Here is a 16,159-nt window from a genome sequence, read left to right on the forward strand (position 1 = left end):
GAGGGATTTCCACTAACAAGGAAATTACATGCTCTGGTGTCCTGGTAATAGCTTAATACAAAGACGCAGCAAAATAAGGAAAGGTCAGGTGTTTTAGGGGAGTCCCCTTTCTTTCACATGCCCATTTCTTTGCAGCTTCATTTAGCAAACCTACATTAAACTTTCTGGAATGGATGGAAAAAGACCTGAATCTTCAGAGTAGATATTCTCTAACTAAATTGATTTGATATTTTATTTTTTTGAGGAATATTTCTAACTGGATTATAAGCTGATGCTTCTCTCAAAACTGTCGTGATGAAGAGAATGTTTAAACTTTTCTTACACTATTATTATTGGCCTCTTTGAAACTCGACAGATACGGTGCCTCAAAGGTTCTAAACATCTGTCAAGTGTTAACTTAAATTAAGTTCCCTTGTGAATTGATAACCACTATGTTCTTTGCATTTGACATATAGATACTCACTGGTGATTGTTTCTTATTATAAAATAACTATAGCCTTTTTATAAATTTAAATTGTAACAGTGATTAAAATGTAATGCGTTCTCAAGGTATATAATCTGTTGAATAAGGAAATGAAAGCTGTTTCATGGGTGCTTTTAAGAAGTACAGAATATTTTTGTTATATTGGAGCTTAAAAACCATTTCCGTTGAGGGTTGCCGTGCTATCTGTTATTACGGATGACTAGAGGGTATGGCCAAGCTATACATCAGAATGAATAAATTTCCTTGTCAGTGACCGTTGGGAAAGTACTTGAGAGACCAACCTCAAGAAAAGGGAATTTGTTTCAGGCTGTCACTGAAGTGGTCATTTCCCACCCCCCTCCCCTTCAAACAAAAATGAAACAGAACAAAACAAAACAGAGGCTCAGGCACCAGGTAATTTAAAGGACAAAGAGGAACCGGAGACCAGCATTGCCTTTAATTGAATGCCCCTTCACAAGGAAGCCTGGTGCTTTTGGTAGGGTGGAATGAGGATCCTCAGCGACTTCAGTTAAACTAAGAGGATATGTTTTCATTTCCAAGTAGAATTTTCTGAGGAAATAAACTGGAGATGGGATCCATAGCCCCAACCGGCATCTCCCATTGTGTTGCAACCTTAGCTGAAAAAGGATGGCCTTAGACAGGGACCACCAACTCCCAACAGCAACTGAAAACAGATGGTTAACTGTTTCAGTGCCAGGGGCCACACTACACAAGTGAGCAGGATAGAATCATCCCTGCAGTTTAGAGACTGGCACACGAGGCAGTCAAATTGTAACACAACGGGAGGGGCCTGGGCAGTGGTGTGTGTGCAAGTGGGTGAAACACCCAGCCTTGCCAGGGCGCGACCATCTGAATCCTGGAAGCCGGACTTGCATTGTTGTGTCCAGGCCTCTGTTCTAAATTAGCGAGAGATTAAAAACATAATCCTAGAATCTTTCATTGGCGGGTATCTTTGTGGTCCTCGTATCCTAGAGGACAGCTCCTGTTGCTCATACGTTTTACCTTAGAAAGATCCAAAATGAGATTTCCTCGGTATATCCATTCACCTCAGTGCTACCCTCTGAACAGAGAACAAGCAGCAGAAAACAGGCAGACTCCACTCCCCGACAGTGTGAGAACCCCTGTTATATGAAGACCTGCTCTTCCCAGCTTTGTTCTGCATGTCCTTGGTTGCACTCAGACCCCACTTCCCACATCATCTTTTCCAGGGGATTATACCTATCTGTTCTCAGATTTGTGAAATGTTTCTCCAACCTAAACATAAACCAAAGTCTATTTACTCCCCATATTTTTCTTCTGTTGCTAAGGGTTTCATGATGCTAAGTGGATGCTTTCTTTCAAGTTCCTGATCATTTCCACATCCCCTACTCATCCTTCCATCTCTAATTGTCTGATTTAAGTCCAGAAAAGTAGTTTCCCTACTTGCTTCATCTGCCTTTTTAGAGCTTAAACTCTTAGCCAAGTGAGTCAAGAATTTATCCAATACTGTGTTTTTGCCAAGCAAGCCTTCCAGATGGTGTCCTCATGGTTGAAGGCCCCCACCGCTGCTTTATGTTACTTCTGTGCCTGTTTTGTAGTCTCTGTTACCAAACCATGCCCTCTACCTGGCCTGGTAGTCTGGGGTACACTTCCAAGAAGAAATATGTATGTATATAGATATATATCACCACCATTTTTTCTCTTTTCTCCAAAGTGCTTTCACCCTTGGGTTTATAACCTACCAGACAGATATTATGATCTTTGTAATATACATGGCTCTCTACTTTGAGAAAATCTTTTTCTTTTGGATGATTTTTTTTTTCCTTTTGGCCAGGGTTTATTCTTAATAATAACCCTAATATTGAAAAGCTAGTATTTATTCAGTGGTTACTAGGTGTCACATTCTGTACTAGGTTATTAATATCTAAGACTTCATTTGATGCAAACTATACTAATAGTAATTCTTATAATCTAGATATCATCCTCTCCATTTTACCTGTGAGGACACCGAGGCTTGGGAAAGTAAAGTCACTTGCTTGCCCAAGGCTATAACCATCGTAAGTGATACGCTCAGGATTTGAACCCAGAATCCTAATACTTCAACTCTTGAATTCTTTTTTTGAAGAACAATGGTGTGACTATTTATTATGTCTCAGAGGCAAGGAGAGGAAAAACCTCAGCAGGCTGAAGGTGGGGGAAATTCTAGAGTCCTGTGTAAAAGATAAGAAGGTCTCTGCTGGGCCATGAGTGGAGATTCTCAATAGATCATTCCTTTTGTTTCTCCCCTGGGCTTCTTGAGCTTCTCAGAGCTCTTCAGAATGATGTCATGTAACACAGCATTGTGGATCTCCATGACTAGCCACTGGATATCCTAGCACTCTTCCTTGTCCAGAGATTGTGCACCAGCTGCCAGTAGTCACCCACATGGGGCTGCTTGGCTCACAACATCGTCCCACTGAGAGAAATACTTGGAGATTTGAATGTGGAAGCCTTCCAGCCTGGTGTGAAGGTTGTCATCAGTTGGAACACCTTCTCTTGGGTGGCCACTCCAAAATTGTTCACGTCTTCGATCTGAGGTATCTGTAGCTGCAACCAGGTAGTGACCAGGTTGAGTTGCTCAATGAGATCCTTGATCTCAGGCTTTAGACACCGAAGGAGGACCACAGTCTTCTCACTGCAGTTCACTGGGCCACACAGGAGACCTTTGTCTTTTTTCTTCCCCTTTCTTCATTTCATCTTTCTTTCTTCTGCTGTTCTACCGCTCATCCTTCCCTTTCTCCTTGACTGGATCAGGCACTGGGATGTCCAGCCGGGCTTTCAGATTGCTCAGGTTGGCTTCATTGAGAGCTGGCTCCTTTAAAAGTGCATCCAACTCAGGGGCCAGTGGGGTGGCTCAGTCAATTAAGTGTCTGGCTCTTGATTTTGGCTCAGGTCATGATCTCAGGGTCGTGAGAGTCCTGGAACCCCATGTCAGGCTCCACATGAAGCTTGAGATTCTCTGTCCTTCCCCCCCCACCCCCCGCCATGTTCTCCCCACCACCACCACCACCGGGGGAAAAAAAAAAAAGGCATCCAACTCAGAAATCTTCTTGGGGAAGTAGCTCCCCCGCAGGTTCTCTGTATAGATGCATAGGTCTTCATGGAGCACATTCACTTTGGCTTGGACTTTAGGCTGGACCTTGAGTGTGGCCATGGCCAGATTGGGAGCCTAACACCCTGTGAGAAACAGAATGGGCATGGAGACAGGGAAGCAAAAGCAGTGCTCACCACCTGCATGGCCTTCCTGGGTAGCAGGACATCAGCACTTACATTCCTAATCAGTACCTGCTTCCCTTTCCCTGTTCCCTTGTAGTACCTTGGAAGTGAATCTTACCTGTTAAGAGCATGTCTTCTTGCATAAAAATTCCAAGTTAAATCGATCTTGTTCAATCTTGTGTGTTAGTATACAGACCTCTTAGTCTCAAAATTTTCATCCTCATTGATGTCCCTTTATTTTCCCTTGGCATTTTTACCATTTGCTCCTTTGTTTTGTTGTTGTTGTTGTTGTTTTTTAAAGATTTTATTTATTTACCCGACAGAGAGAGATCACAAGTAGGCATAGAGGCAGGCAGAGAGAGACAGAGGAGGAAGCAGACTCCCTGCTGAGCAGAGTGCCCGATTCGGGACTCGATCCTAGGACCCCGAGATCATGACCCGAGCCGAAGGCTGCGGCCCAACCCACTGAGCCATCCAGGTGCCCGCTCCTTTGTTTTATCCTGCATGGTTTCAGGTTTTATGAGTTGTGTCTGAGGATTTTTCTCCCTCTCTTCCTTCCAAAATTTAGCTTAGAGGTTTCTTAACAATACTGGCAAATTAGGGATATACTTTCGTAGCTTCATAAAGAACACTTTTCTAATGTCTTCTTTCCTTTGTTGGAGTTTATAGAACCAACTCTTAGCACTGTCCATGTAGCTACGTGTTTGCTCCGTATATCCTTCTTTTTTTGCTTGTACAGTTCTAACCTTCCCCTTAAAAAAGAGATAAACACCACCCATCCATACCTCCCCCACCCCACCCCCGCAACTGTACCCTCCTCCCCAAGTTCTTAGTTTTCTTCCTAGATGGCAGGTACAGTAGTTCTCTGTTCTGGTGGCACTTACGAATCACCTGGTATAAACAAATACCAGTGCCCAGGGGCTAGCCCAAATCAATTGAATCAGAGTTGTTGGGGACGGGCCCTAGACATCATTAGTATTTTTAAAACTCCCCAAGTGCTTTAAAACTTCTGATTTGCATCCTCATTAAGACTCACAGTGTTATGAACTTTGTCTGGCAGTAACATTCATTCCCACTGGAATGAACAGAAGTGGGTACATTTTATGAATCTTGGCAGACTTCATCTCCTACTAAGATTCATGCTGTAGGAAGACAACATGCCTCTTACTTAGCTTGGCTACAGCTTTGTTCACAAGCATGAACAAGTTCCATGAGGATTCTCTTCTGCCTGCAATTAGTAATAGCACTGTGCCTACCTCCTAAGGTTTGAGAATACTCCTAGAGCTTTGTGGTGTATCTGCAATCACCCTCCATGGAGAGCCCAGCACCTTTGGTGTACTTCCAAGAGCACACTTTTCTCCCTGTTTCTCTTGGCATATAGTCTTTTGCTGACTCTTCTCTTGTCGTTTATTTTTCTCTCCTTTCTTAACATCTTTTTCTTTTGGATTCCCTTCTAAGATCTTTTTATGGTTCTGTTATAATCTAGGTCGGAGAAATGTCCTAAAGTCTATTCATCTTCTCTAGCAGGAAACAAATGAACATTTAGAGTAGACTCAACCAAGGCAGGAACACAAACAAAAATACTGTTTGTAAGGTGTGATTCCAACCTTCTAGAGCTCACTTTTAGTTCCAAAGGGAAAATGAAGTTACATAAAAGCAGCAGAGCATATGTAGTCATCATCATTCTAGAGTCTCAGAGAAAGCATCTTGAGGAAGGTAGATCTTGAACTGAACCTTTCAAGATAAGAATAGAGAGGGTACCTCAGTTTGACTGAAAAACATTAGTAAAGGTATGGTGGTGGAGTTCAATACAGATTATATGAAGGAGAATTTGTCCCAAGGAGAGTGTGGGATCTGGAGAAGAAAATTACATGGAGTGGGCCTGAATTAGGAGAGAAAGGTAGTTAGCAGGATGGTAAATTTGATGATTTCACTCTGCTTCCCTATTCACAACAATTGCCAGACTCTAAAATGTAGAGGTCAAGCACCACATCTTCAGTGTGCTCCCATGCTTAGCATAGTACCTAATAAAAAGCAGTCATATAAAATATATTTAGGAATGAAGAAATCCTCAACCCTAGGAGAGTGTTATAAACCCCTTTAGAAGTTAGGTGAGCTTAAGAGACTCTAGTCTTTAGAAAAATGCCAGTATATGCCACACATGCACACAATTATCCATATAATTACAGTGGGTTCAAGGATTCCCTGAAGACCATTCATGGTCTCCAGGTTAATAATTGGTGACTTGGAGATGTGTGACACCCAATTTATGTCTTGAATATTATTCAGACTCTCATGATTTAAGCTTATAGATAACTGTTAGATAAAATTTTTCTAGTCATAGAAAATTTTTTTAAAAAAGGCATTATGGGTAGGTTTTATTGTGAAAGATGCTATTTTATTAGATAAATAGATATTATTTATTTATTTATAGATAATATATATTATATATATATATTAATATAAACCTACTTTAGACAGCTTTTCAACCAACTCATTCCCATAATTCTAACTGGTTTTGAAAAACAAATTAATGCATTACTATTTTTTACAGAGAACATTCTTTAATAAAATCATAATGTTACCCCACAATAACATTGAGCTGCTTTTGAAGTTTACCTATGTGACCATACGCAGTTAAAGAACAATGAAAAGAATCGCAACAAATTGTGCCAAAAGAGATGAGGTTCCAACAACTGTCTTTTACTTTCTATGACACATGGCAGAATACCCTTTACTTAAAACATGCGTGCTAACACAATAGGCACTTACTATCTGACTACCCTTTGAAAACTATTCAGTTCTTACTACAAGCAATTACTAGATACTTGACTAAGAAGAAGTTGAAGAGGGGAAAACATTCTTAAGAATGAAGATTTTGATATTGCTGTCTAGGTATGAGATTCTTTCCTGTTCATTACCTCACTCTCTCTGAGTTTGCTACCATGTTTATTATTGGCCCATTCTCAAATCTCTGCACCTCACATCCAACTTGAAACAGATTTCTCCAACAGCTTTTTTCTTATACATTCATGGTTTTCTATAAGTGCCTTATGCAGCTGCACCAATCAAAAATAATAGAAGAGAAGATATGACAAGGGATGGGCGTTCGTTGTCGTCATCATAGTTTTCCATCTTCATTACCCCAGTATCTGGGAAGATTTTAGACCAGTAATACCACTGATAGCTACCAGGGCAAGGTGAAGGATTCAGTGGTATCTGTTTAGAGCAGAAATAAATATAAGAGAATATCTGAATCCATCAACTAGTTCTGGAACTTTTCTAGGAGACTCTCTCCAATTATGGCACCCAAGCCATCAGCAGCCAGCTTATCTAGTCTAAGCAAGTGTGTTTTCTTCTAAAGCAATTGGCCTTGGTATGAAATGGATTTACTGATGTGTAGTCTCTGATCTCCATCAGTTATACACATACCATTTTAACTAATTTTTAAAATAACTCTAAGAAGTAGTTCCCATTAATAAGTGAAAAACCAATGGCTCAACTAGATTATCTTGTTGGCCTAACGCTACTTACCTGTTAGGTGATAACTCTGAAATTTGAGTCCAAGGCAATTTGCTTCTTTTTTTTTTTTCTTTTTTAAACATATGTATGTATTTTTTTTATTAACATATAATGTATAATTAGCCCCAGGGGTACAAGTCTGTGAATCATCAGGCTTACACACTTCACAGCACTCACCATAGCACATACCCTCCCCAATGTCCATAACCCAACCACCCTCTCCATACCCTCCCACCCCCGGCAACCCTCAGTTTGTTTTGTGAGATTAATAGTCTTTTGTGGTTTGTCTCCCTCCTAATCCCATCTTGTTTCATTTTTTCCTAAAGGTGCCTTGCCACACTCCCCCTTCTAATGTAGATTTTTACTCACATACCCTACCTTCCTTCTCATTCCTATTTCTAGGACATATGTGACACTTCAGTGAGAGCAAAATTTAATTGGCATTGTTACCAACCTCTCTGGAGTTGTGAACAAAATACAGATAAAACAAGATGGAAGGTTTTGCACATAAGTGTCTTTGCCATTAACACTAGCAGCTTCTTTAATCCTAGCAGGCAGAAGTGATCAAGTGTATCTCTTTCAAAGAGTACATGCATATTGTTTTCCAATAGAAGAATAACATATATTTGTTAGCAGATGACCTAAACTGATCCATTCTTTAATGAACCAGGGAAGTTGGATTCTTTTGCTAATCCGTGAATGAATGGGTCTTGTCAACATGCTCCCAGGAGACTGGGAGTGACCTTGTGTTCTCTGTGGATGTGGCTTTGGGTCAAGGAGTGTGAGGCCAAGGGGAAGTGGCCTCATTTGACCTTTGAGAGCTTCATGTGACTGTACCTTTAAAATCTTCCATGGCAAAAATGTTTTTTTACCCATTTACCATGTAGATTGGGAGTTTGTTATTTATTAAATCTTGTGAAAATAAAATCTGAATTTAAAAATAAATGCATGCTTACTATAACTGTTTAGGTTCACTTTCTCTAGCACTCACCTTCATTTCTGTAAAACTGAAACTTGATTAAGCAACTGCTTGTGCCAAGCACGACGCTCAACAGTTTCCTGTAAATTATATTTTACCCTCTCAGTGGTCCTCTGGCCTTTTTAAAAAGGATCATGCCAATAATCGGGAAGAGCAGTGTGGTTTTTGTTATAATGACAGTGATTTCTTCATATTCAGATAGGTTTTAAAATGTTACACTTATGACTTTTGTTATCTTTCCTTCCAAGAAAGGATAAATGCTATTTATGAGAAGCTCAGTTTAATAATATCAGATGAGCAGAATTCTATTTTTTTTTTTTATGGTAGTCTGAACATGGAAGGCCCTTACTCTAAGACAGTTCAACACAAGAGCAGGTCCAAAGAGTGTTTTGTGCATCTTAAAATTTAAATTTACATTTAGCCAATCAGAACTCAAAGCTCATATCAGTGTTGATCATACAAAGGGAGATGTTTCTAATTAACTAACTTTAAAGCCCTATCTTAATCACTTAGAGCATTCTTGTGCACATCTGCGCTGCAGGAGTGACTGGATTACCTCCATGGTGTGTGTGTGTGTTGGGGTGTGCGTGTGTGTTTAAAGCAATGCTCTAACTCTATCCAAATGCGATTCAGCACTGCTTTAAAGTTTAGAAGCAAATGTGTACTTAGTAACATAGTTTTAAAAGCTGACCCCCCCCAACACCTTATATGTTCTTCTCTTGTATATTGGGCTTGTTTGTGGGGGGCAGCCGTTTCAAAAACTGTGACACGTACATCCCAGAACGTCTTCCCTCTTACTTCGATCTAACCTAAATGAGCACCAGAGCCAGGGCCTCTCATGTGGTTTTGCTTCATCTGACAATGACATCAGTATCTTTCCATTTGCCTTATTTTCATACAGTGATGCCCGGAATGAGCGGTGATGCCAGGAAAGGAAACTGAGTCCTAGGAGTAATTTTTGGTTAGAGTAAATGAAGTGATATGATAAACAAGTCAAATCTGATGTGACAACATGGCACAAAGCTGTGACACAAAACGTTTGATTCTCTTCCTGTGGATGTTTTCTAAGGCTTTTATTATGCCTTTCTCATGTCTTGTGTGTATATATACTGATCAGTGGAAACATAATTCGTGTGCAGATATTTATTTCAATCAATGAATGACCAGATGGTTCTTGCCTATGTTGGAAGAGAATCATTTTCCCTATTCAGTAACGGAGGGACATTCTTTGTAACAAACTAAATAGGGTGACCAGCTCTAGCCCAAGTGAGAAGCATGCAGCTGCCTTTCTCGACTTTGTACAGTTGGCAGAGGCTCCTACGTGCCTCTATTCTTATTTTTTTAATTGAAATAGTTTGTGTATTTTCCCCACTGAAGTACCACATGCTCATTGTAGAAAAATATGGCGGTACCGACAAAAACAAAGAGAAAGAACGCTTATAAATTGATTTTTACTACCCATAACTAGCCACTTGGAGAGTTAATGATGATAATGAAGATACAGAACTGATGTTTATTTGAGTTTACTCTTTGCTGAACACCATGCTAAGTGCTGCACATAAACTAATTTAATTCTCCCTGCAACCCACTGATGTAGGTAATAGTATTGACCCCCCACCCCCTTCAGAGCTGAGAACACTGGGGCTCAGAGATGTGAAACAGATCCCCTGAATCACACAGCTAACCCCACCGATTGCCAAGAGTTAACTGTGTTTGCCCTTTAGCACGTTGCCCTTCAGTTGTATTTATGAAGTTTTCAATATGTTAAACATTTTATTTTTACACAGACAAACCTGTTTTTTACTTTCGTGGCTTCTACCTTCAGAGTCAGGTTTTAAAAGGCCTTTCCCAGGCCTAGATTCTAACACAAGAGGGAGAAGAAAAAAAAAAAAGAAAGAAAAGAAAAGAAATGCCACCAGTACCAGAAGAAAATAATCACAAGCCGGAAAGCCAAGGTGTCTGCCAAAGCTATCACCAATAGGAAGAGAAAGGAGATCTGAGATGTGTCTGAAGGCAGTGGCAAAGGGGGAAAACAATAGTCCCTTATTATTTCCATCAAATGCAGTGTGTTCAATAAACCAGTTACATGCACTTCCTTTCTTGCCTTCTGTCCTCCCCTTTAAGCTTCTGTAGCAGGCCGTGCAGTAAGAAGAAGAACTGGAAGAAAAGAGAGGAGGGCTTGTTACATAGCTGGTGCTGTTTGGGAGACTCTCTCTCATGGGTGTCAAGTGCCTTCTGTCAGCAATAGTCAAATGCTGGCTCTTTTGTGTGGTGCAGAGGTATGTTCTTCTGAGACATTCCTGGGAAGACCTTGCACACACACACACACAGGTATTCCCTAGCATGGGTGAAATCCTCTCTCGGCGACCTCTTCTTCTCTCAGATCCTGACACAAGGGTATGCCCCTTGCCCTGAAGTCAACCTTCTTGAACATGTCCTTTGGATATGGTGTATGCATAATTCCCCTTCACTAGGAACGTGGGGTGGGAGTGGGAGTGAATTAAGTATCCTTTCCCTTTCAAATGGAAAAAATGGGGCTTCTTCTCTCTACCATCTGCTCTCTCTCCTTGCCCTGCCATTTGGACAACTTCAGTCAGCCTCTTGCCTTCAGAATCCTGAAGTCAGGGCTATCATCAGGATCTATCCCCCATATTTTAGGGGGGCATGCACTAGGTCCTCCCCAGAACAGTTCTGAGCTCTGTTCTAGGAGCAGGAGGAAGAAGCAAGATTTTGAGTGTCAGCAGCTTGGAAGTCATCCAGTTTGAGAAAAGAGATGCCAGCCTCCCCTTCTGGCGAACATCCCAGATCTCTACAAGAGCTTCTCAGGGAGCCCATCTACACCAGTGGATGTACTCCTTAGTCTTGGGTTGTTAGTGATGAGTAAGAGTCATGCAGCCGATATTTCCACCTTTAGCAAGCCCTGCAGAGGTGTATCTTGCACTTCTTTTTGGCATTTGGCATTTGGAGGTCTTAATCCTCAGGGTGAGGATCTCAGCTGATGTGCCAAGAATAGGACAAGCCCCATGTCACACCATAGGATATAGAGTCATTTTGTGTTGTGAACATATCACATGATAAAAAGTTTTTAATTTTTTCCAAAATGGATCATTAGTTATCACAGATACTTTCTCTTTAGTTTATTACTTTCTTAATAATGACCAAAGCCATCAATAAATTGATACTCATTTCTTCTAGAGGTATAATTCCATTACGATAATATGATAAAAAGTTATATCAGAGGAGTTCTCTGTATTTCAAAGCCATTTCCATGCCACAGTGTGTAGTCCTTCAAAGTCCAACAAAGTATTTTGTTGATCTTGGTGACAACAAATTCAATATGTCTAATAATACTGCATAGCAGGTCTTCGTTCTCTTTCCTGTTGATGTGACAGTCACTCTTTAATGAAACCTTATTTTGTATACTATTTGCATTGTAGAGCAGGAATGAAGAACTCAGTTTGTTTAAGCAGTAGCTGATCTGTTTATACTTTTTATATTCTTCCATCAAGAAATAATTACCCTTTAACCAACCTTACCTCTTCCGACTTCACATAGGCAAACCACCTAAATAAAACATACTCAAACACCCAAACCACACATCAGTATACAAAAACAGTCAGGACCCAGAAAAGCATAAAATCGTGTATGCATAACCCTTGCCACTTCCTTCTACCAAGGCAGTCATTCATTCAGCAAGCACGTATTGAACGTCTACTGTGCGCCATAAACCTGTGAGCCAGTAGAGTTGATTTCGCTCATTTATTTGCTACAAGGAATGAAGAATAAGATTTGTTTTAACTCCAGTCCTATAAAATCAAAATGTTATTTCTGGCCTAACGAAGATAATATCATAGTAAGACTTTAGTATCTATTGGTTTGTTGTCTGTAATTCTCTGCTGGAGTACATGAACCGCACATGGATTGGTTTTAAATGGCCTTCAGCAGATGGCTGCAGGGCCGTCTGGACTTTGCTGTCTCTACTCCTAAGCTTACATTCAGTTCTAGAATAATCTGGTGTTTGACACCGGAGAACTTGGTTCTGCTATGGCACATTTTTATTGAAATGGTACCTGTGTATAAATTAGGGCACAGAGTGACAGTTCAGGTGGTATGTGCTATATTTTAACATGGCCCATCCTAACAAGATGCAGATCCTCAGTACAGCTAAATTATGGAATAAGGACATTTTTTAAGATGACAAGAATATTTTTGTTTGTTTTATATGAGTACTCCATCAAACACTTTCACAAGGACATTTATTAACATTTATGGTTAAAAGTATACAATTTCCACTTATATGTAATTTAGTATTAAAAGAGATGTTTGCATATCTTTTTGTTTATGACCCACAAAAATACAAACTGTGAATATATATAATTCTTTACTGAAAACATTTACCCATATTCATGAACCCGCTATTCAAAAGAAGGCTATTTCAAGATACAAAGTAGCTTTCTTGCTTTTTAATAATGTTGAACCTCAAAATAATGTTAAGTATATCCTGAAGGATGACCATGGATGGTTGTGGTCTTTAAACAACCAACATTACTATCTCTTTAAAAATCTTGGAAGAGGAAGGGGTGCCTGGGTGTATCAGATGGACTCTTGATTTCAGCTCGGTTCATGATCTCGGGGTTGTGAGATCCACAACGTCAGACTCCTCACTAGGCCTGGAGTCTGCTTCAGATTCTCTCCCTCTCTCTTTCTCTGCCCATCCCCTCCCCCTTAAAAAAAAAAAAAAAAAAAAAAAAAAAGCTTGGAGCAGAGAAATTCAACCATATGTTAAAATGTCTGGTTTTTCTTATAACAGCAGAGATTTCAGTTTGAGTGGGCACGCCATAAATATCTGCTGATTGCCTTACAGTAAATGTCTTAGAATTTAGAAAACTGATTAATTTTTAGGGAAGGATAAAACTTAGGTACAAAGCTCTCTCTATTGCCTCACTTTGGTGAATCTGTAATTCTTTCTAGGCATAGTAATCAATACCCACCTCTCCTTAGAACCTTTTCTGCTGTTTCCTATCCAATATCTATTATAGTTTAGCAAGTCAGAAACTGGCTCTAACAATTTACTGTGGGATTAGGCCCTTAAGAACTTCAAATAATAGGGCGCCTGGGTGGCTCAGTGGGTTAAGCCGCTGCCTCTGGCTCAGGTCATGATCTCAGGGTCCTGGGATCAAGTCCCACATTGGGCTCTCTGCTCAGCAGGGAGCCTGCTTCCCTTCCTCTCTCTCTGCCTGCCTCTCTGCCTACTTGTGATCTCTCTCTGTCAAATAAATAAATAAAAATCTTTAAAAAAAAAAAAAGAACTTCAAATATTAAAACTTCTGGATAGAAAAAAAAAAATGTAAGGGGCGCCTGGGTGGGTCAGTGGGTTAAAGCCTCTGCCTTCGGCTCAGGTCATGGTCTCAGGGTCCTGGGATTGAGCCCGGCATTGGGCTCTCTGCTCAGCAGGGAGCCTACTTCCCCCCAACCCCCACAACCTCTCTCTGCCTGCTTATGATCTCTGTCAAATAAATAAAATAAAATCTTTTTTTTAAGTAGGTTTTTAAAACAATTAGTAACATAAAAATAAATTTGTAACATGAGAAAAGATATTATGAAAATTAGTACATATTTTAAAAGGACTATGTAGAATTTTAATATATTCATTAAAATAAATTCAGTGGAGATGTTAAGTATTGGATGTGTATGAAGGGAGAATTAGTAACCTAGAAGCTAGATCTTAAAGAAATAAAAAGATAATAATCCAACACATATCTAATAGGACTTCCAGAAGGAAAAATTAGAGAAAATGTTAGACACAATATTTAAAGAGATTTGGGCAAGAAATTTCGAGAGATTTTTAAAATCATGAATTCTCAAGGTAATACTTATATTTAGTTTCAAAAGTCAGAGAGTAAAAAGTCTAAAATACAAAGCAAAATCCCTTTCCCCAGTCCTTCTCACCCCAAAGTTCTCCTACCCACAGAGGCTACCACTAACAAAATGTTTAGTTTTTTCTTGTCTTGTTATTTCTTAATTGTTAAAATAGATATTATCTACTTACTTCCTACCAGTAGAAATGATTTAGTTAGCTCTCTTACAATCTGAGTGTGCAAGGGCACACACACTTTCCCTTACTCTATCCTTCCAATATGGTTATATCTCAACTTTTGGTTGATTAGATATTCTGTGTTTATAGCATTATTGCTATGTAAAAACGTGCTCCCTGCTGAGCATCTTTGTATTCTGTGACTAGGTTTTCTTCCTTGAACAATTCTTCACTTTTTCCTGAAGCTAATTTTTGCTTTGGCTTTATCTGCCTGGTGTCTGTCACTATCCTAAACTCATTCCCAAGCTCTGCTGCTATTACTGAGTCATCTTCTTGATATGACCAGTCACATCAAGAAACCTGTCATTTCCATCTTTTCCCTTGGGTACCTCCAACCTGGAGATCTCCCTTCTCTAGTTCTTGTTCCTTCTAGTTGCCTTCTGGGCCCTCGAGTCAACTATTTCCTTGATCCCATAACTCTGTGTTCTTTGTTTTTCTTTATCATTTTGGTGTGGTATATCTACCACAAAGTATGTCCATGGGAGCTAAAATTTCTTAAGAACTTGTATGTCTGAAAATGACTTTATCCTGTCTCATATTTGATTGACATTTGACTGAGTTTTGAGCTCTCATTGAAAATTATTTTCCTCTTAAGTTTGAAGTAATGTTCTGTTGTTTTCCACTATTTGAACTTTCTGTTGAGAAGTCTCATTCCTGTCTCTTTCTGATCACTTACATGTAACTCTCCCTGTTTGCTCTCCCAAAAGGCCTTAGACTTTCTTTTTTCAACCCTGGTATTCTGAAATTCCATAATTCTGTTTGGATTGGATTTTTGTTCCTTTCTTAACGCTGGTCGTTCATTCCCTTCAGCACAAAAAATTTTCTTCTATTGTTTCTTTGATTTTCTCCCCCATGATTTTCCTCATCTTCATTTTCTTCAACTTCTGTTTGGCAATATTCAAATTTAGATGGGCCTCATTTTGTTATTGCTTCTCTTACTTTATTTTCATTTTTTGGTTTTCTGCTTCCTGTAAAATCTCTCAACTTTATCTTCCAATTCTTCTAATGATTCTTTTTCAGCTACAGTACTTTAATTTGCAACCACTCTTTTTTGTTCTTGAATGTCCTTTGTTATTGAATTCAGTTTTTCTCACCATGAAGGCAAAAATCTTATTTTATCACTGTGGATATTATAGGAATTTTTTTTTTTTAAGTTTTCTTCTACTCATCCTTCTGTCTCCATTCAAGTTCCTTTTCTGTACTTATTTCCTTTGTCTTATTTCATTTGAATAGTTTTCCTCAACTGCCTGATGCTCCCTGGCTCTTCATTCATATCTGAGTGTGTAAGACCCTGAAAGGTATTTAGTGTTTCAGACCCAGGGCTCATGGACTAGTGACATTGTTCATACAAGGAGCAAACAGGGATTCACTCGTCCTGTTGTGGCCTCGCCATATGTCATTGGTGGCAGGACAGTCCAGTGAGTTTCCAGAGAAGGGCTCTTCTCATCGCCGGGATGGGAATCTGTTGCTGTCTGAAAGCCACATGGTTAGGGAAGGGCACTAGAGAGGCATCACCAATAAATGGGAATTCTTTCACTTAATTTCCCTCATCTTTGCCTGAATTCAGCCTTACCTGGCTTCTAGGGTTCAGCCCTTCTGGTGAGAAAGCCTCCTTCCTGCTGTTGGAGTGAGGAGTGGGAGGTTGGGGGGAGAGGGGAGACAGGAGGTAGATGCCTGGCTGCACTGAGCTCTGGGAAGCAATCAGAAGGGTTTGCGCTCACTTCCTATAGAATTGCTACTGGTTCTGTTTTCATTTCTGTTCTGCATCTGCACCTCCAGAGGTACCTGGTATGTCTGATACCTGAGCCTTTGGAGTTTGGAACACATGAGCTGCTGCTTCTTGGCT

The 16,159-nt window shown here is 39.9% G+C and overlaps 1 protein-coding gene and 1 pseudogene across 8 annotated transcripts in view; one reads left to right on the forward strand and one right to left on the reverse strand.

Moving 5' to 3' along the window:
• Positions 1 to 16,159, forward strand: part of GTDC1 (glycosyltransferase like domain containing 1) — a 334,720-nt gene that overhangs the window by 192,841 nt on the left and 125,720 nt on the right. The window lies entirely within an intron of this gene.
• Positions 2,721 to 3,656, reverse strand: LOC122902686 (annotated as a pseudogene).

This window comes from Neovison vison, chromosome 3, assembly GCF_020171115.1.
Source record: "Neovison vison isolate M4711 chromosome 3, ASM_NN_V1, whole genome shotgun sequence".
NCBI classification, from domain to species: domain Eukaryota; kingdom Metazoa; phylum Chordata; class Mammalia; order Carnivora; family Mustelidae; genus Neogale; species Neogale vison.